Source organism: Schistocerca serialis, chromosome 12, assembly GCF_023864345.2.
Source record: "Schistocerca serialis cubense isolate TAMUIC-IGC-003099 chromosome 12, iqSchSeri2.2, whole genome shotgun sequence".
Lineage (NCBI taxonomy): Eukaryota > Metazoa > Arthropoda > Insecta > Orthoptera > Acrididae > Schistocerca > Schistocerca serialis.
Window position 1 is genome coordinate 48,303,889 of NC_064649.1, and position 24,191 is coordinate 48,328,079.

Consider the following 24,191-nt stretch of genomic DNA (forward strand, 5'->3'; position numbering starts at 1 on the left):
AATTCGTAGTAAAAACCGCAGAAAACATATCTTTTACACCATTTGTTTTCGAAATGACGTAACTGAAAATCTTCACATTGGACGCATTACTCTCAGAAACGTTTACATTTATCGTCTGGGAACTAATGCCGCGTGATGACGTTTGCGGTCGCACCACTCTGTACGAAGTAGAAGCTTCTAAGTTGTTGCAGTCACCAAGAAAGAGGCACAGAAATTCAAGTTTTAGTTTTTGAAAATTCAGTTTTTGGCTGCTTATGCTGCCTTGTAGTTGACCTAGGACCTTAAGATTTTGCATGAACTGATCTCTGGCAGCCACATTACACGAGAAAAAGCGACAAGTGGTAATTCGTAGTAAAAACCGCAAAAAACATAACGTTTTCTACATTGTTTTCGCATCGACGTAACTGAAAATCTTCATATTGGACGCATTACTCTCAGAAACGTTTACATTTATCGTCTAGCAACTAATCTTTACATTGGACGCAATACTCTCAGAAACGTTTACATTTATCGTCTGGCAACTAATGCCGCGTGATGACGTTTGCGGTCGCACCACTCAATACGAAGTAGAAGCTTCTAAGTTGTTGCAGTCACCAAGAAAGAGGCACAGAAATTCAAGTTTTAGTTTTTGAAAATTCAGTTTTTGGCTGCTTTTGCTGCCTTGTAGTTGACCTAGGACCTTAAGATTTTGCATGAACCGAACTCTGGCAGCCACATTACACGAGAAAAAGCGAGAAGTGGTAATTCGTAGTAAAAACCGCAGAAAACATAACGTTTTCTACGTTGTTTTCGTATCGACGTAACTGAAAATCTTCACATTGGACGCATTACTCTCAGAAACGTTTACATTTATCGTCTGGCAACTAATGCCGCGTGATGACGTTTGCGGTCGCACCACTCTGTACGAAGTAGAAGCTTCTAAGTTGTTGCAGTCACCAAGAAAGAGGCACAGATATTCAAGTTTTAGTTTTTGAAAATTCAGTTTTTGGCTGCTTTTGCTGCCTTGTAGTTGACCTAGGACCTTAAGATTTTGCATGAACCGAACTCTGGCAGCCACATTACACGAGAAAAAGCGAGAAGTGGTAATTCGTAGTAAAAACCGCAGAAAACATAACGTTTTCAACATTTGTTTTATTTATCGACGTAACTGAAAATCTTCACATTGGACGCATTTCTCTCAGAAACGTTTACATTTATCGTCTGGCAACTAATGCAGCGTGATTACGTTTGCGGTCGCACCACTCTGTACGAAGTAGAATCTTCTAAGTTGTTGGAGTCACCAAGAAAGAGGAACAGAAATTCAAGTTTTAGTTTTTGAAAATTCAGTTTTTGGCTGCTTTTGCTGCCTTCTAGTTGACCTAGGACCTTAAGGTTTTGCATGAACCGAACTCTGGCAGCCACATTACACGAGAAAAAGCGAAAAGTGGTAATTCGAAGTAAAAACCGCAGAAAACATAACGTTTTCAACATTTGTTTTCGTATCGACGGAACTGAAAATCTTCACATTGGACGCATTACTCTCAGAAACGTTTACATTTATCGTCTTGCAACTAATGCAGCGTGATGACGTTTGCGGTCTCACCACTCTGTACGAAGTAGAAGCTTCTAAGTTGTTGCAGTCAACAAGAAAGAGGCACAGAAATTCAAGTTTTAGTTTTTGAAAATTCAGTTTTTGGCTGCTTATGCTGCCTTGTAGTTGACCTAGGACCTTAAGATTTTGCATGAACCGAACTCTGGCAGCCACATTACACGAGAAAAAGCGGGAAGTGGTAATTCGTAGTAAAAACAGCAGAAAACATAACGTTTTCAACATTTGTTTTCGTATCGACGTAACTGAAAATCTTCACATTGGACGCATTACTCTCAGAAACGTTTACATTTATCGTCTGGCAACTAATGCAGCGTGATTACGTTTGCGGTCGCACCACTCTGTACGAAGTAGAAGCTTCTAAGTTGTTGCAGTCACCAAGAAAGAGGAACAGAAATTCAAGTTTTAGTTTTTGAAAATTCAGTTTTTGGCTGCTTTTGCTGCCTTGTAGTTGACATAGGACCTTAAGATTTTGCATGAACCGAACTCTGGCAGCCACATTACACGAGAAAAAGCGAGAAGTGGTAATTCGTAGTAAAAACCGCAGAAAACATAACGTTTTCAACATTTGTTTTCGTATCGACGTAACTGAAAATCTTCACATTGGACGCATTACTCTCAGAAACGTTTACATTTATCGTCTGGCAACTAATGCAGCGTGATTACGTTTGCGGTCGCACCACTCTGTACGAAGTAGAAGCTTCTAAGTTGTTGCAGTCACCAAGAAAGAGGCACAGAAATTCAAGTTTTAGTTTTTGAAAATTCAGTTTTAGGCTGCTTTTGCTGCCTTGTAGTTGACCTAGGACCTTAAGATTTTGCGTGAACCAAACTCTGGCAGCCACATTACACGAGAAAAAGCGAGAAGTGGTAATTCGTAGTAAAAACCGCAGAAAACATAACGTTTTCAACTTTTGTTTTCCTATCGACGTAACTGAAAATCTTCACATTGGACGCATTACTCTCAGAAACGTTTACGTTTATCGTCTGGCAACTAATGCCGCGTGATTACGTTTGCGGTCGCACCACTCTGTACGAAGTAGAAGCTTCTAAGTTGTTGCAGTCACCAAGAAAGAGGCACAGAAATTCAAGTTTTAGTTTTTGAAAATTCAGTTTTTGGCTGCTTTTGCTGCCTTGTAGTTGACCTAGGACCTTAAGATTTTGCATGAACCGAACTGTGGCAGCCACATTACACGAGAAAAAGCGAGAAGTGGTAATTCGTAGTAAAAACCGCAGAAAACATAACGTTTTCTACATTGTTTTCGTATCGAAGTAACTGAAAATCTTCACATTGGACGCATTACTCTCAGAAACGTTTACATTTATCGTCTGGCAACTAATGCCGCGTGATGACGTTTGCGGTCGCACCACTCTGTACGAAGTAGAAGCTTCTAAGTTGTTGCAGTCACCAAGAAAGAGGCACAGAAATTCAAGTTTTAGTTTTTGAAAATTCAGTTTTTGGCTGCTTTTGCTGCCTTGTAGTTGACCTAGGACCTTAAGATTTTGCATGAACCGAACTCTGGCAGCCACATTACACGAGAAAAAGCGAGAAGCGGTAATTCGTAGTAAAAGCCGCAGAAAACAAAACGTTTTCTACAACTTTTTCGTATCGACGTAACAGAAAATCTTCACATTGGACGCATTACTCTCAGAAACTTTTACATTTATCGTCTGGCAACTAATGCCGCGTGATGACGTTTGCGGTCGCACCACTCTGTACGAAGTAGAAGCTTCTAAGTTGTTGCAGTCACCAAGAAAGAGGCACAGAAATTCAAGTTTTTGTTTTTGAAAATTCAGTTTTCGGCTGCTTTTGCTGCCTTGTAGTTGACCTAGGACCTTAAGATTTTGCATGAACCGAACTCTGGCAGCCACATTACACGAGAAAAAGCGAGAAGTGGTAATTCGTAGTAAAAACCGCAGAAAACATAACGTTTTCAACATTTGTTTTCGTATCGACGTAACTGAAAATCTTCACATTGGACGCATTACTCTCAGAAACGTTTACATTTATCGTCTGGCAACTAATGCAGCGTGATGACGTTTGCGGTCGCACCACTCTCTACGAAGTAGAAGCTTCTAAGTTGTTGCAGTCAACAAGAAAGAGGCACAGAAATTCAAGTTTTAGTTTTTGAAAATTCAGTTTTTGGCTGCTTATGCTGCTTTGTAGTTGACCTAGGACCTTAAGATTTTGCATGAACCGAACTCTGGCAGCCACATTACACGAGAAAAAGCGAGAAGTGGTAATTCGTAGTAAAAACAGCAGAAAACATAACGTTTTCAACATTTGTTTTCATATCGACGTAACTGAAAATCTTCACATTGGACGCATTACTCTCAGAAACGTTTACATTTATCGTCAGGCAACTAATGCAGCGTGATTACGTTTGCGGTCGCACCACTCTGTACGAAGTAGAAGCTTCTAAGTTGTTGCAGTCACCAAGAAAGAGGCACAGAAATTCAAGTTTTAGTTTTTGAAAATTCAGTTTTTGGCTGCTTTTGCTGCCTTGTCGTTGACCTAGGACCTTAAGATTTTGCATGAACCGAACTCTGGCAGCCACATTACACGAGAAAAAGCGAGAAGTGGTAATTCGCAGTAAAAACCGCAGAAAACATAACGTTTCCAACATTTGTTTTCGTATCGACGTAACTGAAAATCTTCACATTGGACGCATTACTCTCAGAAACGTTTACATTTATCGTCTGGCAACTAATGCAGCGTGATTAAGTTTGCGGTCGCACCACTCTGTACGAAGTAGAAGCTTCTAAGTTGTTGCAGTCAACAAGAAAGAGGCACAGAAATTCAAGTTTTAGTTTTTGAAAATTCAGTTTTTGGCTGCTTTTGCTGCCTTGTAGTTGACCTAGGACCTTAAGATTTTGCATGAACCGAACTCTGGCAGCCACATTACACGAGAAAAAGCGAGAAGTGGTAATTCGTAGTAAAAACCGCAGAAGACATAACGTTTTCAACATTTGTTTTCGTATCGACGTAACTGAAAATCTTCACATTGGACGCATTACTCTCAGAAACGTTTACATTTATCGTCTGGCAACTAATGCAGCGTGATTACGTTTGCGGTCGCACATCTCTGTACGAAGTAGAAGCTTCTAAGTTGTTGCAGTCAACAAGAAAGAGGCACAGAAATTCAAGTTTTAGTTTTTGAAAATTCAGTTTTTGGCTGCTTTTGCTGCCTTGTAGTTGACCTAGGACCTTAAGATTTTGCATGAACCGAACTCTGGCAGCCGCATTACACGAGAAAAAGCGAGAAGTGGTAATTCGTAGTAAAAACCGCAGAAAACATAACGTTTTCTACATTGTTTTCGTATCGACGTAACTGAAAATCTTCACATTGGACGCATTACTCTCAGAAACGTTTACATTTATCGTCTGGCAACTAATGCCGCGTGATGACGTTTGCGGTCGCACCACTCTGTACGAAGTAGAAGCTTCTAAGTTGTTGCAGTCACCAAGAAAGAGGCACAGAAATTCAAGTTTTTGTTTTTGAAAATTCAGTTTTTGGCTGCTTTTGCTGCCTTGTAGTTGACCTAGGACCTTAAGATTTTGCATGAACCGAACTCTGGCAGCCACATTACACGAGAAAAAGCGAGAAGTGTTAATTCGTAGTAAAAACCGCAGAAAACATAACGTTTTCAACATTTGTTTTCGTATCGACGTAACTGAAAATCTTCACATTGGACGCATTACTCTCAGAAACGTTTACATTTATCGTCTGGCAACTAATGCAGCGTGATTACGTTTGCGGTCGCACCACTCTGTACGAAGTAGAAGCTTCTAAGTTGTTGCAGTCACCAAGAAAGAGGCACAGAAATTCAAGTTTTAGTTTTTGAAAATTCAGTTTTTGGCTGCTTTTGCTGCCTTGTAGTTGACCTAGGACCTTAAGATTTTGCATGAACCGAACTCTGGCAGCCACATTACACGAGAAAAAGCGAGAAGTGGTAATTCGTAGTAAAAACCGCAGAAAACATAACGTTTTCTACATTGTTTTCGTATCGACGTAACTGAAAATCTTCACATTGGACGCATTACTCTCAGAAACGTTTACATTTATCGTCTGGCAACTAATGCCGCGTGATGACGTTTGCGGTCGCACCACTCTGTACGAAGTAGAAGCTTCTAAGTTGTTGCAGTCACCAAGAAAGAGGCACAGAAATTCAAGTTTTAGTTTTTGAAAATTCAGTTTTTGGCTGCTTTTGCTGCCTTGTAGTTGACCTAGGACCTTAAGATTTTGCATGAACCGAACTCTGGCAGCCACATTACACGAGAAAAAGCGAGAAGTGGTAATTCGTAGTAAAAACCGTAGAAAACAAAACTTTTTCTACATTGTTTTCGTATCGACGTAACAGAAAATCTTCACATTGGACGCATTACTCTCAGTAACTTTTACATTTATCGTCTGGCAACTAATGCCGCGTGATGACGTTTGCGGCCGCACCACTCTGTACGAAGTAGAAGCTTCTAAGTTGTTGCAGTCACCAAGAAAGAGGCACAGAAATTCAAGTTTTAGTTTTTGAAAATTCAGTTTTTGGTTGCTTTTGCTGCCTTGTAGTTGACCTAGGACCTTAAGATTTTGCATGAACCGAAATCTGGCAGCCACATTACACGAGAAAAAGCGAGAAGTGGTAATTCGTAGTAAAAACCGCAGAAAACATATCGTTTTCTACATTGTTTTCGTATCGACGTAACTGAAAATCTTCACATTGGACGCATTACTCTCAGAAACTTTTACATTTATCGTCTGGCAACTAATGCCGCGTGATGACGTTTGCGGTCGCACCACTATGTACGAAGTAGAAGCTTCTAAGTTGTTGCAGTCACCAAGAAAGAGGCACAGAAATTCAAGTTTTAGTTTTTGAAAATTCAGTTTTTGGCTGCTTTTGCTGCCTTGTAGTTGACCTAGGACCTTAAGATTTTGCATGAACCGAACTCTGGCAGCCACATTACACGAGAAAAAGCGAGAAGTGGTAATTCGTAGTAAAAACCACAGAAAACATAACGTTTTCAACATTTGTTTTCGAAATGACGTAACTGAAAATCTTCACATTGGACGCATTACTCTCAGAAACGTTTACATTTATCGTCTGGCAACTAATGCCGCGTGATGACGTTTGCGGTCGCACCACTCTGTACGAAGTAGAAGCTTCTACGTTGTTGCAGTCACCAAGAAAGAGGCACAGAAATTCAAGTTTTAGTTTTTGAAAATTCAGTTTTTGGCTGCTTTTGCTGCCTTGTAGTTGACCTAGGACCTTAAGATTTTGCATGAACCGAACTCTGGCAGCCACATTACACGAGAAAATGCGAGAAGTGGTAATTCGTAGTAAAAACCGCAGAAAACATTACGTTTTCTACATTGTTTTCGTATCGACGTAACTGAAAATCTTCACATTGGACGCATTACTCTCAGAAACGTTTACATTTATCGTCTGGCAACTAATGCCGCGTGATGACGTTTGCGGTCGCACCACTCTGTACGAAGTAGAAGCTTCTAAGTTGTTGCAGTCACCAAGAAAGAGGCACAGAAATTCAAGTTTTAGTTTTTGAAAATTCAGTTTATGGCTGCTTTTGCTGCCTTGTAGTTGACCTAGGACCTTAAGATTTTGCATGAACCGAACTCTGGCAGCCACATTACACGAGAAAAAGCGAGAAGTGGTAATTCGTAGTAAAAACCGCAGAAAACATAACGTTTTCAACATTTGTTTTCGAAATGTCGTAACTGAAAATCTTCACATTGGACGCATTACTCTCAGAAACGTTTACATTTATCGTCTGGCAACTACTGCCGCGTGATTACGTTTGCGGTCGCAACAATTTGTACGAAGTAGAAGCTTCTAAGTTGTTGCAGTCACCAAGAAAGAGGCACAGAAATTCAAGTTTTAGTTTTTGAAAATTCAGTTTTTGGCTGCTTTTGCTGCCTTGTAGTTGACCTAGGACCTTAAGAGTTTGCATGAACGGAATCTGGCAGCCACATTACACGAGAAAAAGCGAGAAGTGGTAATTCGTAGTAAAAACCGCAGAAAACATAACTTTTTCTACATTGTTTTCGTATCGACGTAACTGAAAATCTTCACATTGGACGCATTACTCTCAGAAACGTTTACATTTATCGTCTGGCAACTAATGCCGCGTGATGACGTTTGCGGTCGCACCACTCTGTACGAAGTAGAAGCTTCTAAGTTGTTGCAGTCACCAAGAAAGAGGCACAGAAATTCAAGTTTTAGTTTTTGAAAATTCAGTTTTTGGCTGCTTTTGCTGCCTTGTAGTTGACCTAGGACCTTAAGATTTTGCATGAACCGAACTCTGGCAGCCACATTACACGAGAAAAAGCGAGAAGTGGTAATTCGTAGTAAAAACCGCAGAAAACATAACGATTTCTACATTGTTTTCGTATCGACGTAACTGAAAATCTTCACATTGGACGCATTACTCTCAGAAACGTTTACATTTATCGTCTGGCAACTAATGCCGCGTGATGACGTTTTCGGCCGCACCACTCTGTACGAAGTAGAAGCTTCTAAGTTGTTGCAGTCACCAAGAAAGAGGCACAGAAATTCAAGTTTTAGTTTTTGAAAATTCAGTTTTTGGCTGCTTTTGCTGCCTTGTAGTTGACCTAGAACCTTAAGATTTTGCATGAACCGAACTCTGGCAGCCACATTACACGAGAAAAAGCGAGAAGTGGTAATTCGTAGTGAAAACCGCGGAAAACATAACGTTTTCAACATTTGTTTTCGTATCGACGTAACTGAAAATCTTCACATTGGACGCATTACTCTCAGAAACGTTTACATTTATCGTCTGGCAACTAATGCAGCGTGATTACGTTTGCGGTCGCACCACTCCGTACGAAGTAGAAGCTTCTAAGTTGTTGCAGTCACCAAGAAAGAGGCACAGAAATTCAAGTTTTAGTTTTTGAAAATTCAGTTTTTGGCTGCTTATGCTGCCTTGTAGTTGACCTAGGACCTTAAGATTTTGCATGAACCGAACTCTGGCAGCCACATTACACGAGAAAAAGCGAGAAGTGGTAATTCGTAGTAAAAACCGCAGAAAACATAACGTTTTCTACATTGTATTCGTATCGACGTAACTGAAAATCTTCACATTGGACGCATTACTCTCAGAAACGTTTACATTTATCGTCTGGCAACTAATGCCGCGTGATGACGTTTGCGGTCGCACCACTCTGTACGAAGTAGAAGCTTCTAAGTTGTTGCAGTCACCAAGAAAGAGGCACAGAAATTCAAGTTTTAGTTTTTGAAAATTCAGTTTTTGGCTGCTTTTGCTGCCTTGTAGTTGACCTAGGACCTTAAGATTTTGCATGAACCGAACTCTGGCAGCCACATTACACGAGAAAAAGCGAGAAGTGGTAATTCGTAGTAAAAATCGCAGAAAACATAACGTTTTCTATATTGTTTTCGTATCGACGTAACTGAAAATCATCACATTGGACGCATTACTCTCAGAAACGTTTACATTTATCGTCTGGCAACTAATGCCGCGTGATGACGTTTGCGGTTGCACCACTTTGTACGAAGTAGAAGCTTCTAAGTTGTTGCAGTCACCAAGAAAGAGGCACAGAAATTCAAGTTTTAGTTATTGAAAATTCAGTTTTTGGCTGCTTTTGCTGCCTTGTAGTTGACCTAGGACCTTAAGATTTTGCATGAACCGAACTCTGGCAGCCACATTACACGAGAAAAAGCGATAAGTGGTAATTCGTAGTAAAAACCGCAGAAAACATATCGTTTTCTACATTGTTTTCGTATCGACGTAACTGAAAATCTTCACATTGGACGCATTACTCTCAGAAACTTTTACATTTATCGTCTGGCAACTAATGCCGCGTGATGACGTTTGCGGTCGCACCACTATGTACGAAGTAGAAGCTTCTAAGTTGTTGCAGTCACCAAGAAAGAGGCACAGAAATTCAAGTTTTAGTTTTTGAAAATTCAGTTTTTGGCTGCTTTTGCTGCCTTGTAGTTGACCTAGGACCTTAAGATTTTGCATGAACCGAACTCTGGCAGCCACATTACACGAGAAAAAGCGAGAAGTGGTAATTCGTAGTAAAAACCACAGAAAACATAACGTTTTCAACATTTGTTTTCGAAATGACGTAACTGAAAATCTTCACATTGGACGCATTACTCTCAGAAACGTTTACATTTATCGTCTGGCAACTAATGCCGCGTGATGACGTTTGCGGTCGCACCACTCTGTACGAAGTAGAAGCTTCTACGTTGTTGCAGTCACCAAGAAAGAGGCACAGAAATTCAAGTTTTAGTTTTTGAAAATTCAGTTTTTGGCTGCTTTTGCTGCCTTGTAGTTGACCTAGGACCTTAAGATTTTGCATGAACCGAACTCTGGCAGCCACATTACACGAGAAAATGCGAGAAGTGGTAATTCGTAGTAAAAACCGCAGAAAACATTACGTTTTCTACATTGTTTTCGTATCGACGTAACTGAAAATCTTCACATTGGACGCATTACTCTCAGAAACGTTTACATTTATCGTCTGGCAACTAATGCCGCGTGATGACGTTTGCGGTCGCACCACTCTGTACGAAGTAGAAGCTTCTAAGTTGTTGCAGTCACCAAGAAAGAGGCACAGAAATTCAAGTTTTAGTTTTGGAAAATTCAGTTTTTGGCTGCTTTTGCTGCCTTGTAGTTGACCTAGGACCTTAAGATTTTGCATGAACCGAACTCTGGCAGCCACATTACACGAGAAAAACCGAGAAGTGGTAATTCGTAGTAAAAACCGCAGAAAACATAACGTTTTCAACATTTGTTTTCGAAATGTCGTAACTGAAAATCTTCACATTGGACGCATTACTCTCAGAAACGTTTACATTTATCGTCTGGCAACTACTGACGCGTGATTACGTTTGCGGTCGCAACAATCTGTACGAAGTAGAAGCTTCTAAGTTGTTGCAGTCACCAAGAAAGAGGCACAGAAATTCAAGTTTTAGTTTTTGAAAATTCAGTTTTTGGCTGCTTTTGCTGCCTTGTAGTTGACCTAGGACCTTAAGAGTTTGCATGAACGGAATCTGGCAGCCACATTACACGAGAAAAAGCGAGAAGTGGTAATTCGTAGTAAAAACCGCAGAAAACATAACGTTTTCTACATTGTTTTCGTATCGACGTAACTGAAAATCTTCACATTGGACGCATTACTCTCAGAAACGTTTACATTTATCGTCTGGCAACTAATGCCGCGTGATGACGTTTGCGGTCGCACCACTCTGTACGAAGTAGAAGCTTCTAAGTTGTTGCAGTCACCAAGAAAGAGGCACAGAAATTCAAGTTTTAGTTTTTGAAAATTCAGTTTTTGGCTGCTTTTGCTGCCTTGTAGTTGACCTAGGACCTTAAGATTTTGCATGAACCGAACTCTGCCAGCCACATTACACGAGAAAAAGCGAGAAGTGGTAATTCGTAGTAAAAACCGCAGAAAACATAACGTTTTCAACATTTGTTTTCGAAATGACGTAACTGAAAATCTTCACATTGGACGCATTACTCTCAGAAACGTTTACATTTATCGTCTGGCAACTAATGCCGCGTGATGACGTTTGCGGTCGCACCACTCTGTACGAAGTAGAAGCTTCTAAGTTGTTGCAGTCACCAAGAAAGAGGCACAGAAATTCAAGATTTAGGTTTTGAAAATTCAGTTTTTGGCTGCTTTTGCTGCCTTGTAGTTGACCTAGGACCTTACGATTTTGCATGAACCGAACTCTGGCAGCCACATTACACGAGAAAATGCGAGAAGTGGTAATTCGTAGTAAAAACCGCAGAAAACATAACGTTTCTACATTGTTTTCGTATCGACGTAACTGAAAATCTTCACATTGGACGCATTACTCTCAGAAACGTTTACATTTATCGACTGGCAACTAATGCCGCGTGATGACGTTTGCGGTCGCACCACTCTGTACGAAGTAGAAGCTTCTAAGTTGTTGCAGTCACCAAGAAAGAGGCACAGAAATTCAAGTTTTAGTTTTTGAAAATTCAGTTTTTGGCTGCTTTTGCTGCCTTGTAGTTGACCTAGGACCTTAAGATTTTGCATGAACCGAACTCTGGCAGCCACATTACACGAGAAAATGCGAGAAGTGGTAATTCGTAGTAAAAACCGCAGAAAGCATAACGTTTTCAACATTTGTTTTCGAAATGACGTAACTGAAAATCTTCACATTGGACGCATTACTCTCAGAAACGTTTACATTTATCGTCTGGCAACTAATGCAGCGTGATGACGTTTGCGGTCGCACCACTCTGTACGAAGTAGAAGCTTCTAAGTTGTTGCAGTCACCAAGAAAGAGGCACAGAAATTCAAGTTTTAGTTTTTGAAAATTCAGTTTTTGGCTGCTTTTGCTGCCTTGTAGTTGACCTAGGACCTTAAGATTTTGCATGAACCGAACTCTGGCAGCCACATTACACGTGAAAAAGCGAGAAGTGGTAATTCGTAGTAAAAACCGCAGAAAACATAACGATTTCTACATTGTTTTCGCATGGACGTAACTGAAAATCTTCACATTGGACGCATTACTCTCAGAAACGTTTACATTTATCGTCTGGCAACTAATGCCGCGTGATGACGTTTGCGGTCGCACCACTATGTACGAAGTAGAAGCTTCTAAGTTGTTGCAGTCACCAAGAAAGAGGCACAGAAATTCAAGTTTTAGTTTTTGAAAATTCAGTTTTTGGCTGCTTTTGCTGCCTTGTAGTTGACCTAGGACCTCAAGATTTTGCATGAACCGAACTCTGGCAGCCACATTACACGAGAAAAAGCGAGAAGTGGTAATTCGTAGTAAAAACCGCAGAAAACATAACGTTTTCTACATTGTTTTCGTATCGACGTAACTGAAAATCATCACATTGGACGCATTACTCTCAGAAACGTTTACATTTATCGTCTGGCAACTAATGCAGCGTGATTACGTTTGCGGTCGCACCACTCTGTACGAAGTAGAAGCTTCTAAGTTGTTGCAGTCACCAAGAAAGAGGCACAGAAATTCAAGTTTTAGTTTTTGAAAATTCAGTTATGGCTGCTTTTGCTGCCTTGTAGTTGACCTAGGACCTTAAGATTTTGCATGAACCGAACTCTGGCAGCCACATTACACGAGAAAAAGCGAGAAGTGGTAATTCGTAGTAAAAACCGCAGAAAACATAACTTTTTCAACATTTGTTTTCGAAATGACGTAACTGAAAATCTTCACATTGGACGCATTACTCTCAGAAACGTTTACATTTATCGTCTGGCAACTAATGCAGCGTGATGACGTTTGCGGTCGCACCACTATGTACGAAGTAGAAGCTTCTAAGTTGTTGCAGTCACCAAGAAAGAGGCACAGAAATTCAAGTTTTAGTTTTTGAAAATTCAGTTTTTGGCTGCTTTTGCTGCCTTGTAGTTGACCTAGGACCTTAAGATTTTGCATGAACCGAACTCTGGCAGCCACATTACACGAGAAAAAGCGAGAAGTGGTAATTCGTAGTAAAAACCGCAGAAAACATATCTTTTACAACATTTGTTTTCGAAATGACGTAACTGAAAATCTTCACATTGGACGCATTACTCTCAGAAACGTTTACATTTATCGTCTGGGAACTAATGCCGCGTGATGACGTTTGCGGTCGCACCACTCTGTACGAAGTAGAAGCTTCTAAGTTGTTGCAGTCACCAAGAAAGAGGCACAGAAATTCAAGTTTTTGTTTTTGAAAATTCAGTTTTTGGCTGCTTTTGCTGCCTTGTAGTTGACCTAGGACCTTAAGATTTTGCATGAACCGAACTCTGGCAGCCACATTACACGAGAAAAGGCGAGAAGTGGTAATTCGTAGTAAAAACGGCAGAAAACATAACGTTTTCAGCAGTTGTTTTCGAAATGACGTAACTGAAAATCTTCACATTGGACGCATTACTCTCAGAAACCTTTACATTTATCGTCTGGCAACTAATGCCGCGTGATGACGTTTGCGGTCGCACCACTCTGTACGAAGTAGAAGCTTCTAAGTTGTTGCAGTCACCAAGAAAGAGGCACAGAAATTCAAGTTTTAGTTTTTGAAAATTCAGTTTTTGGCTGCTTTTGCTGCCTTGTAGTTGACCTAGGACCTTAAGATTTTGCATGAACCGAACTCTGGCAGCCACATTACACGAGAAAATGCGAGAAGTGGTAATTCGTAGTAAAAACCGCAGAAAACATAACGTTTTCAACATTTGTTTTCGAAATGACGTAACTGAAAATCTTCACATTGGACGCATTACTCTCAGAAACGTTTACATTTATCGTCTGGCAACTAATGCAGCGTGATGACGTTTGCGGTCGCACCACTCTGTACGAAGTAGAAGCTTCTAAGTTGTTGCAGTCACCAAGAAAGAGGCACAGAAATTCAAGTTTTAGTTTTTGAAAATTCAGTTTTTGGCTGCTTTTGCTGCCTTGTAGTTGACCTAGGACCTTAAGATTTTGCATGAACCGAACTCTGGCAGCCACATTACACGTGAAAAAGCGAGAAGTGGTAATTCGTAGTAAAAACCGCAGAAAACATAACGATTTCTACATTGTTTTCGTATGGACGTAACTGAAAATCTTCACATTGGACGCATTACTCTCAGAAACGTTTACATTTATCGTCTGGCAACTAATGCCGCGTGATGACGTTTGCGGTCGCACCACTATGTACGAAGTAGAAGCTTCTAAGTTGTTGCAGTCACCAAGAAAGAGGCACAGAAATTCAAGTTTTAGTTTTTGAAAATTCAGTTTTTGGCTGCTTTTGCTGCCTTGTAGTTGACCTAGGACCTCAAGATTTTGCATGAACCGAACTCTGGCAGCCACATTACACGAGAAAAAGCGAGAAGTGGTAATTCGTAGTAAAAACCGCAGAAAACATAACGTTTTCTACATTGTTTTCGTATCGACGTAACTGAAAATCTTCACATTGGACGCATTACTCTCAGAAACGTTTACATTTATCGTCTGGCAACTAATGCAGCGTGATTACGTTTGCGGTCGCACCACTCTGTACGAAGTAGAAGCTTCTAAGTTGTTGCAGTCACCAAGAAAGAGGCACAGAAATTCAAGTTTTAGTTTTTGAAAATGCAGTTTTTGGCTGCTTTTGCTGCCTTGTAGTTGACCTAGGACCTTAAGATTTTGCATGAACCGAACTCTGGCAGCCACATTACACGAGAAAAAGCGAGAAGTGGTAATTCGTAGTAAAAACCGCAGAAAACATAACTTTTTCAACATTTGTTTTCGAAATGACGTAACTGAAAATCTTCACATTGGACGCATTACTCTCAGAAACGTTTACATTTATCGTCTGGCAACTAATGCCGCGTGATGACGTTTGCGGTCGCACCACTCTGTACGAAGTAGAAGCTTCTAAGTTGTTGCAGTCACCAAGAAAGAGGCACAGAAATTCAAGTTTTTGTTTTTGAAAATTCAGTTTTTGGCTGCTTTTGCTGCCTTGTAGTTGACCTAGGACCTTAAGATTTTGCATGAACCGAACTCTGGCAGCCAAATTACACGAGAAAAGGCGAGAAGTGGTAATTCGTAGTAAAAACTGCAGAAAACATAACGTTTTCAACAGTTGTTTTCGAAATGACGTAACTGAAAATCTTCACATTGGACGCATTACTCTCAGAAACCTTTACATTTATCGTCTGGCAACTAATGCCGCGTGATGACGTTTGCGGTCGCACCACTCTGTACGAAGTAGAAGCTTCTAAGTTGATGCAGTCACCAAGAAAGAGGCACAGAAATTCAAGTTTTAGTTTTTGAAAATTCAGTTTTTGGCTGCTTTTGCTGCCTTGTAGTTGACCTAGGACCTTAAGATTTTGCATGAACCGAACTCTGGCAGCCACATTACACGAGAAAAAGCGAGAAGTGGTAATTCGTAGTAAAAACCGCAGAAAACATAACGTTTTCTACATTGTTATCGTACCGACGTAACTGAAAATCTTCACATTGGACGCATTACTCTCAGAAACGTTTACATTTATCGTCTGGCAACTAATGCCGCGTGATGACGTTTGCGGTCGCACCACTATGTACGAAGTAGAAGCTTCTAAGTTGTTGCAGTCACCAAGAAAGAGGCACAGAAATTCAAGTTTTAGTTTTTGAAAATTCAGTTTTTGGCTGCTTTTGCTGCCTTGTAGTTGACCTAGGACCTTAAGATTTTGCATGAACCGAACTCTGGCAGCCACATTACACGAGAAAAAGCGAGAAGTGGTAATTCGTAGTAAAAACCGCAGAAAACATATCTTTTACAACATTTGTTTTCGAAATGACGTAACTGAAAATCTTCACATTGGACGCATTACTCTCAGAAACGTTTACATTTATCGTCTGGGAACTAATGCCGCGTGATGACGTTTGCGGTCGCACCACTCTGTACGAAGTAGAAGCTTCTAAGTTGTTGCAGTCACCAAGAAAGAGGCACAGAAATTCAAGTTTTTGTTTTTGAAAATTCAGTTTTTGGCTGCTTTTGCTGCCTTGTAGTTGACCTAGGACCTTAAGATTTTGCATGAACCGAACTCTGGCAGCCACATTACACGAGAAAAGGCGAGAAGTGGTAATTCGTAGTAAAAACGGCAGAAAACATAACGTTTTCAGCAGTTGTTTTCGAAATGACGTAACTGAAAATCTTCACATTGGACGCATTACTCTCAGAAACCTTTACATTTATCGTCTGGCAACTAATGCCGCGTGATGACGTTTGCGGTCGCACCACTCTGTACGAAGTAGAAGCTTCTAAGTTGTTGCAGTCACCAAGAAAGAGGCACAGAAATTCAAGTTTTAGTTTTTGAAAATTCAGTTTTTGGCTGCTTTTGCTGCCTTGTAGTTGACCTAGGACCTTAAGATTTTGCATGAACCGAACTCTGGCAGCCACATTACACGAGAAAATGCGAGAAGTGGTAATTCGTAGTAAAAACCGCAGAAAACATAACGTTTTCTACATTGTTTTCGTATCGACGTAACTGAAAATCTTCACATTGGACGCATTACTCTCAGAAACGTTTACATTTATCGTCTGGCAACTAATGCAGCGTGATGACGTTTGCGGTCGCACCACTCTGTACGAAGTAGAAGCTTCTAAGTTGTTGCAGTCACCAAGAAAGAGGCACAGAAATTCAAGTTTTAGTTTTTGAAAATTCAGTTTTTGGCTGCTTTTGCTGCCTTGTAGTTGACCTAGGACCTTAAGATTTTGCATGAACCGAACTCTGGCAGCCACATTACACGTGAAAAAGCGAGAAGTGGTAATTCGTAGTAAAAACCGCAGAAAACATAACGATTTCTACATTGTTTTCGTATGGACGTAACTGAAAATCTTCACATTGGACGCATTACTCTCAGAAACGTTTACATTTATCGTCTGGCAACTAATGCCGCGTGATGACGTTTGCGGTCGCACCACTATGTACGAAGTAGAAGCTTCTAAGTTGTTGCAGTCACCAAGAAAGAGGCACAGAAATTCAAGTTTTAGTTTTTGAAAATTCAGTTTTTGGCTGCTTTTGCTGCCTTGTAGTTGACCTAGGACCTCAAGATTTTGCATGAACCGAACTCTGGCAGCCACATTACACGAGAAAAAGCGAGAAGTGGTAATTCGTAGTAAAAACCGCAGAAAACATAACGTTTTCTACATTGTTTTCGTATCGACGTAACTGAAAATCTTCACATTGGACGCATTACTCTCAGAAACGTTTACATTTATCGTCTGGCAACTAATGCAGCGTGATTACGTTTGCGGTCGCACCACTCTGTACGAAGTAGAAGCTTCTAAGTTGTTGCAGTCACCAAGAAAGAGGCACAGAAATTCAAGTTTTAGTTTTTGAAAATGCAGTTTTTGGCTGCTTTTGCTGCCTTGTAGTTGACCTAGGACCTTAAGATTTTGCATGAACCGAACTCTGGCAGCCACATTACACGAGAAAAAGCGAGAAGTGGTAATTCGTAGTAAAAACCGCAGAAAACATAACTTTTTCAACATTTGTTTTCGAAATGACGTAACTGAAAATCTTCACATTGGACGCATTACTCTCAGAAACGTTTACATTTATCGTCTGGCAACTAATGCCGCGTGATGACGTTTGCGGTCGCACCACTCTGTACGAAGTAGAAGCTTCTAAGTTGTTGCAGTCACCAAGAAAGAGGCACAGAAATTCAAGTTTTTGTTTTTGAAAATTCAGTTTTTGGCTGCTTTTGCTGCCTTGTAGTTGACCTAGGACCTTAAGATTTTGCATGAACCGAACTCTGGCAGCCAAATTACACGAGAAAAGGCGAGAAGTGGTAATTCGTAGTAAAAACTGCAGAAAACATAACGTTTTCACAGTTGTTTTCGAAATGACGTAACTGAAAATCTTCACATTGGACGCATTACTCTCAGAAACCTTTACATTTATCGTCTGGCAACTAATGCCGCGTGATGACGTTTGCGGTCGCACCACTCTGTACGAAGTAGAAGCTTCTAAGTTGATGCAGTCACCAAGAAAGAGGCACAGAAATTCAAGTTTTAGTTTTTGAAAATTCAGTTTTTGGCTGCTTTTGCTGCCTTGTAGTTGACCTAGGACCTTAAGATTTTGCATGAACCGAACTCTGGCAGCCACATTACACGAGAAAAAGCGAGAAGTGGTAATTCGTAGTAAAAACCGCAGAAAACATAACGTTTTCTACATTGTTATCGTACCGACGTAACTGAAAATCTTCACATTGGACGCATTACTCTCAGAAACGTTTACATTTATCGTCTGGCAACTAATGCCGCGTGATGACGTTTGCGGTCGCACCACTATGTACGAAGTAGAAGCTTCTAAGTTGTTGCAGTCACCAAGAAAGAGGCACAGAAATTCAAGTTTTAGTTTTTGAAAATTCAGTTTTTGGCTGCTTTTGCTGCCTTGTAGTTGACCTAGGACCTTAAGATTTTGCATGAACCGAACTCTGGCAGCCACATTACACGAGAAAAAGCGAGAAGTGGTAATTCGTAGTAAAAACCGCAGAAAACATATCTTTTACAACATTTGTTTTCGAAATGACGTAACTGAAAATCTTCACATTGGACGCATTACTCTCAGAAACGTTTACATTTATCGTCTGGGAACTAATGCCGCGTGATGACGTTTGCGGTCGCACCACTCTGTACGAAGTAGAAGCTTCTAAGTTGTTGCAGTCACCAAGAAAGAGGCACAGAAATTCAAGTTTTTGTTTTTGAAAATTCAGTTTTTGGCTGCTTTTGCTGCCTTGTAGTTGACCTAGGACTTTAAGATTTTGCATGAACCGAACTCTGGCAGCCACATTACACGAGAAAAGGCGAGAAGTGGTAATTCGTAGTAAAAACGGCAGAAAACATAACGTTTTCAGCAGTTGTTTTCGAAATGACGTAACTGAAAATCTTCACATTGGACGCATTACTCTCAGAAACCTTTACATTTATCGTCTGGCAACTAATGCCGCGTGATGACGTTTGCGGTCGCACCACTCTGTACGAAGTAGAAGCTTCTAAGTTGTTGCAGTCACCAAGAAAGAGGCACAGAAATTCAAGTTTTAGTTTTTGAAAATTCAGTTTTTGGCTGCTTTTGCTGCCTTGTAGTTGACCTAGGACCTTAAGATTTTGCATGAACCGAACTCTGGCAGCCACATTACACGAGAAAATGCGAGAAGTGGTAATTCGTAGTAAAAACCGCAGAAAACATAACGTTTTCAACATTTGTTTTCGAAATGACGTAACTGAAAATCTTCACATTGGACGCATTACTCTCAGAAACGTTTACATTTATCGTCTGGCAACTAATGCAGCGTGATGACGTTTGCGGTCGCACCACTCTGTACGAAGTAGAAGCTTCTAAGTTGTTGCAGTCACCAAGAAAGAGGCACAGAAATTCAAGTTTTAGTTTTTGAAAATTCAGTTTTTGGCTGCTTTTGCTGCCTTGTAGTTGACCTAGGACCTTAAGATTTTGCATGAACCGAACTCTGGCAGCCACATTACACGTGAAAAAGCGAGAAGTGGTAATTCGTAGTAAAAACCGCAGAAAACATAACGATTTCTACATTGTTTTCGTATGGACGTAACTGAAAATCTTCACGTTGGACGCATTACTCTCAGAAACGTTTACATTTATCGTCTGGCAACTAATGCCGCGTGATGACGTTTGCGGTCGCACCACTCTGTACGAAGTAGAAGCTTCTAAGTTGTTGCAGTCACCAAGAAAGAGGCACAGAAATTCAAGTTTTAGTTTTTGAAAATTCAGTTTTTGGCTGCTTTTGCTGCCTTGTAGTTGACCTAGGACCTCAAGATTTTGCATGAACCGAACTCTGGCAGCCACATTACACGAGAAAAAGCGAGAAGTGGTAATTCGTAGTAAAAACCGCAGAAAACATAACGTTTTCTACATTGTTTTCGTATCGACGTAACTGAAAATCTTCACATTGGACGCATTACTCTCAGAAACGTTTACATTTATCGTCTGGCAACTAATGCAGCGTGATTACGTTTGCGGTCGCACCACTCTGTACGAAGTAGAAGCTTCTAAGTTGTTGCAGTCACCAAGAAAGAGGCACAGAAATTCAAGTTTTAGTTTTTGAAAATGCAGTTTTTGGCTGCTTTTGCTGCCTTGTAGTTGACCTAGGACCTTAAGATTCTGCATGAACCGAACTCTGGCAGCCACATTACACGAGAAAAAGCGAGAAGTGGTAATTCGTAGTAAAAACCGCAGAAAACATAACTTTTTCAATATTTGTTTTCGAAATGACGTAACTGAAAATCTTCACATTGGACGCATTACTCTCAGAAACGTTTACATTTATCGTCTGGCAACTAATGCCGCGTGATGACGTTTGCGGTCGCACCACTCTGTACGAAGTAGAAGCTTCTAAGTTGTTGCAGTCACCAAGAAAGAGGCACAGAAATTCAAGTTTTAGTTTTTGAAAATTCAGTTTTTGGCTGCTTTTGCTGCCTTGTAGTTGACCTAGGACCTTAAGATTTTGCATGAACCGAACTCTGGCAGCCAAATTACACGAGAAAAGGCGAGAAGTGGTAATTCGTAGTAAAAACTGCAGAAAACATAACGTTTTCAACAGTTGTTTTCGAAATGACGTAACTGAAAATCTTCACATTGGACGCATTACTCTCAGAAACCTTTACATTTATCGTCTGGCAACTAATGCCGCGTGATGACGTTTGCGGTCGCACCACTCTGTACGAAGTAGAAGCTTCTAAGTTGATGCAGTCACCAAGAAAGAGGCACAGAAATTCAAGTTTTAGTTTTTGAAAATTCAGTTTTTGGCTGCTTTTGCTGCCTTGTAGTTGACCTAGGACCTTAAGATTTTGCATGAACCGAACTCTGGCAGCCACATTACACGAGAAAAAGCGAGAAGTGGTAATTCGTAGTAAAAACCGCAGAAAACATAACGTTTTCTACATTGTTTTCGTACCGACGTAACCGAAAATCTTCACATTGGACGCATTACTCTCAGAAACGTTTACATTTATCGTCTGGCAACTAATGCCGCGTGATGACGTTTGCGGTCGCACCACTATGTACGAAGTAGAAGCTTCTAAGTTGTTGCAGTCACCAAGAAAGAGGCACAGAAATTCAAGTTTTTGTTTTTGAAAATTCAGTTTTTGGCTGCTTTTGCTGCCTTGTAGTTGACCTAGGACCTTAAGATTTTGCATGAACCGAACTCTGGCAGCCACATTACACGAGAAAAGGCGAGAAGTGGTAATTAGTAGTAAAAACCGCAGAAAACATAACGTTTTCAGCAGTTGTTTTCGAAATGACGTAACTGAAAATCTTCACATTGGACGCATTACTCTCAGAAACCTTTACATTTATCGTCTGGCAACTAATGCCGCGTGATGACGTTTGCGGTCGCACCACTCTGTACGAAGTAGAAGCTTCTAAGTTGTTGCAGTCACCAAGAAAGAGGCACAGAAATTCAAGTTTTAGTTTTTGAAAATTCAGTTTTTGGCTGCTTTTGCTGCCTTGTAGTTGACCTAGGACCTTAAGATTTTGCATGAACCGAACTCTGGCAGCCACATTACACGTGAAAAAGCGAGAAGTGGTAATTCGTAGTAAAAACCGCAGAAAACATAACGATTTCTACATTGTTTTCGTATGGACGTAACTGAAAATCTTCACATTGGACGCATTACTCTCAGAAACGTTTACATTTATCGTCTGGCAACTAATGCCGCGTGATGACGTTTGCGGTCGCACCACTATGTACGAAGTAGAAGCTTCTAAGTTGTTGCAGTCACCAAGAAAGAGGCACAGAAATTCAAGTTTTAGTTTTTGAAAATTCAGTTTTTGGCTGCTTTTGCTGCCTTGTAGTTGACCTAGGACCTCAAGATTTTGCATGAACCGAACTCTGGCAGCCACATTACACGAGAAAAAGCGAGAAGTGGTAATTCGTAGTAAAAACCGCAGAAAACATAACGTTTTCTACATTGTTTTCGTATCGACGTAACTGAAAATCTTCACATTGGACGCATTACTCTCAGAAACGTTTACATTTATCGTCTGGCAACTAATGCAGCGTGATTACGTTTGCGGTCGCACCACTCTGTACGAAGTAGAAGCTTCTAAGTTGTTGCAGTCACCAAGAAAGAGGCACAGAAATTCAAGTTTTAGTTTTTGAAAATGCAGTTTTTGGCTGCTTTTGCTGCCTTGTAGTTGACCTAGGACCTTAAGATTTTGCATGAACCGAACTCTGGCAGCCACATTACACGAGAAAAAGCGAGAAGTGGTAATTCGTAGTAAAAACCGCAGAAAACATAACTTTTTCAACATTTGTTTTCGAAATGACGTAACTGAAAATCTTCACATTGGACGCATTACTCTCAGAAACGTTTACATTTATCGTCTGGCAACTAATGCCGCGTGATGACGTTTGCGGTCGCACCACTCTGTACGAAGTAGAAGCTTCTAAGTTGTTGCAGTCACCAAGAAAGAGGCACAGAAATTCAAGTTTTTGTTTTTGAAAATTCAGTTTTTGGCTGCTTTTGCTGCCTTGTAGTTGACCTAGGATCTTAAGATTTTGCATGAACCGAACTCTGGCAGCCAAATTACACGAGAAAAGGCGAGAAGTGGTAATTCGTAGTAAAAACTGCAGAAAACATAACGTTTTCAACAGTTGTTTTCGAAATGACGTAACTGAAAATCTTCACATTGGACGCATTACTCTCAGAAACCTTTACATTTATCGTCTGGCAACTAATGCCGCGTGATGACGTTTGCGGTCGCACCACTCTGTACGAAGTAGAAGCTTCTAAGTTGTTGCAGTCACCAAGAAAGAGGCACAGAAATTCAAGTTTTTGTTTTTGAAAATTCAGTTTTTGGCTGCTTTTGCTGCCTTGTAGTTGACCTAGGACCTTAAGATTTTGCATGAACCGAACTGTGGCAGCCACATTACACGAGAAAAGGCGAGAAGTGGTAATTCGTAGTAAAAACCGCAGAAAACATAACGTTTTCAGCAGTTGTTTTCGAAATGACGTAACTGAAAATCTTCACATTGGACGTATTACTCTCAGAAACCTTTACATTTATCGTCTGGCAACTAATGCCGCGTGATGACGTTTGTGGTCGCACCGCTCTGTACGAAGTAGAAGCTTCTAAGTTGTTGCAGTCACCAAGAAAGAGGCACAGAAATTCAAGTTTTAGTTTTTGAAAATTCAGTTTTTGGCTGCTTTTGCTGCCTTGTAGTTGATCTAGGACCTTAAGATTTTGCATGAACCGAACTCTGGCAGCCACATTACACGAGAAAAAGCGAGAAGTGGTAATTCGTAGTAAAAACCGCAGAAAACATAACGTTTTCTACATTGTTTTCGTATCGACGTAACTGAAAATCTTCACATTGGACGCATTACTCTCAGAAACGTTTACATTTATCGTCTGGCAACTAATGCCGCGTGATGACGTTTGCGGTCGCACCACTATGTACGAAGTAGAAGCTTGTAAGTTGTTGCAGTCACCAAGAAAGAGGCACAGAAATTCAAGTTTTAGTTTTTGAAAATTCAGTTTTTGGCTGCTTTTGCTGCCTTGTAGTTGACCTAGGACCTTAAGATTTTGCATGAACCGAACTCTGGCAGCCACATTACACGAGAAAAAGCGAGATGTTGTAATTCGTAGTAAAAACCGCAGAAAACATAACGTTTTCAACATTTGTTTTCGTATCGACGTAACTGAAAAACTTCACATTGGACGCATTACTCTCAGAAACGTTTACATTTATCGTCTGGCAACTAATGCCGCGTGATGACGTTTGCGGTCGCACCACTGTGTACGAAGTAGAAGCTTCTAAGTTGTTGCAGTCACCAAGAAAGAGGCACAGAAATTCAAGTTTTAGTTTTTGAAAATTCAGTTTTTGGCTGCTTTTGCTGCCTTGTAGTTGACCTAGGACCTTAAGACTTTGCATGAACCGAACTCTGGCAGCCACATTACACGAGAAAAAGCGAGAAGTGGTAATTCGTAGTAAAAACCGCAGAAAACATATCTTTTGCAACATTTGTTTTCGAAATGACGTAACTGAAAATCTTCACATTGGACGCATTACTCTCAGAAACGTTTACATTTATCGTCTGGGAACTAATGCCGCGTGATGACGTTTGCGGTCGCACCACTCT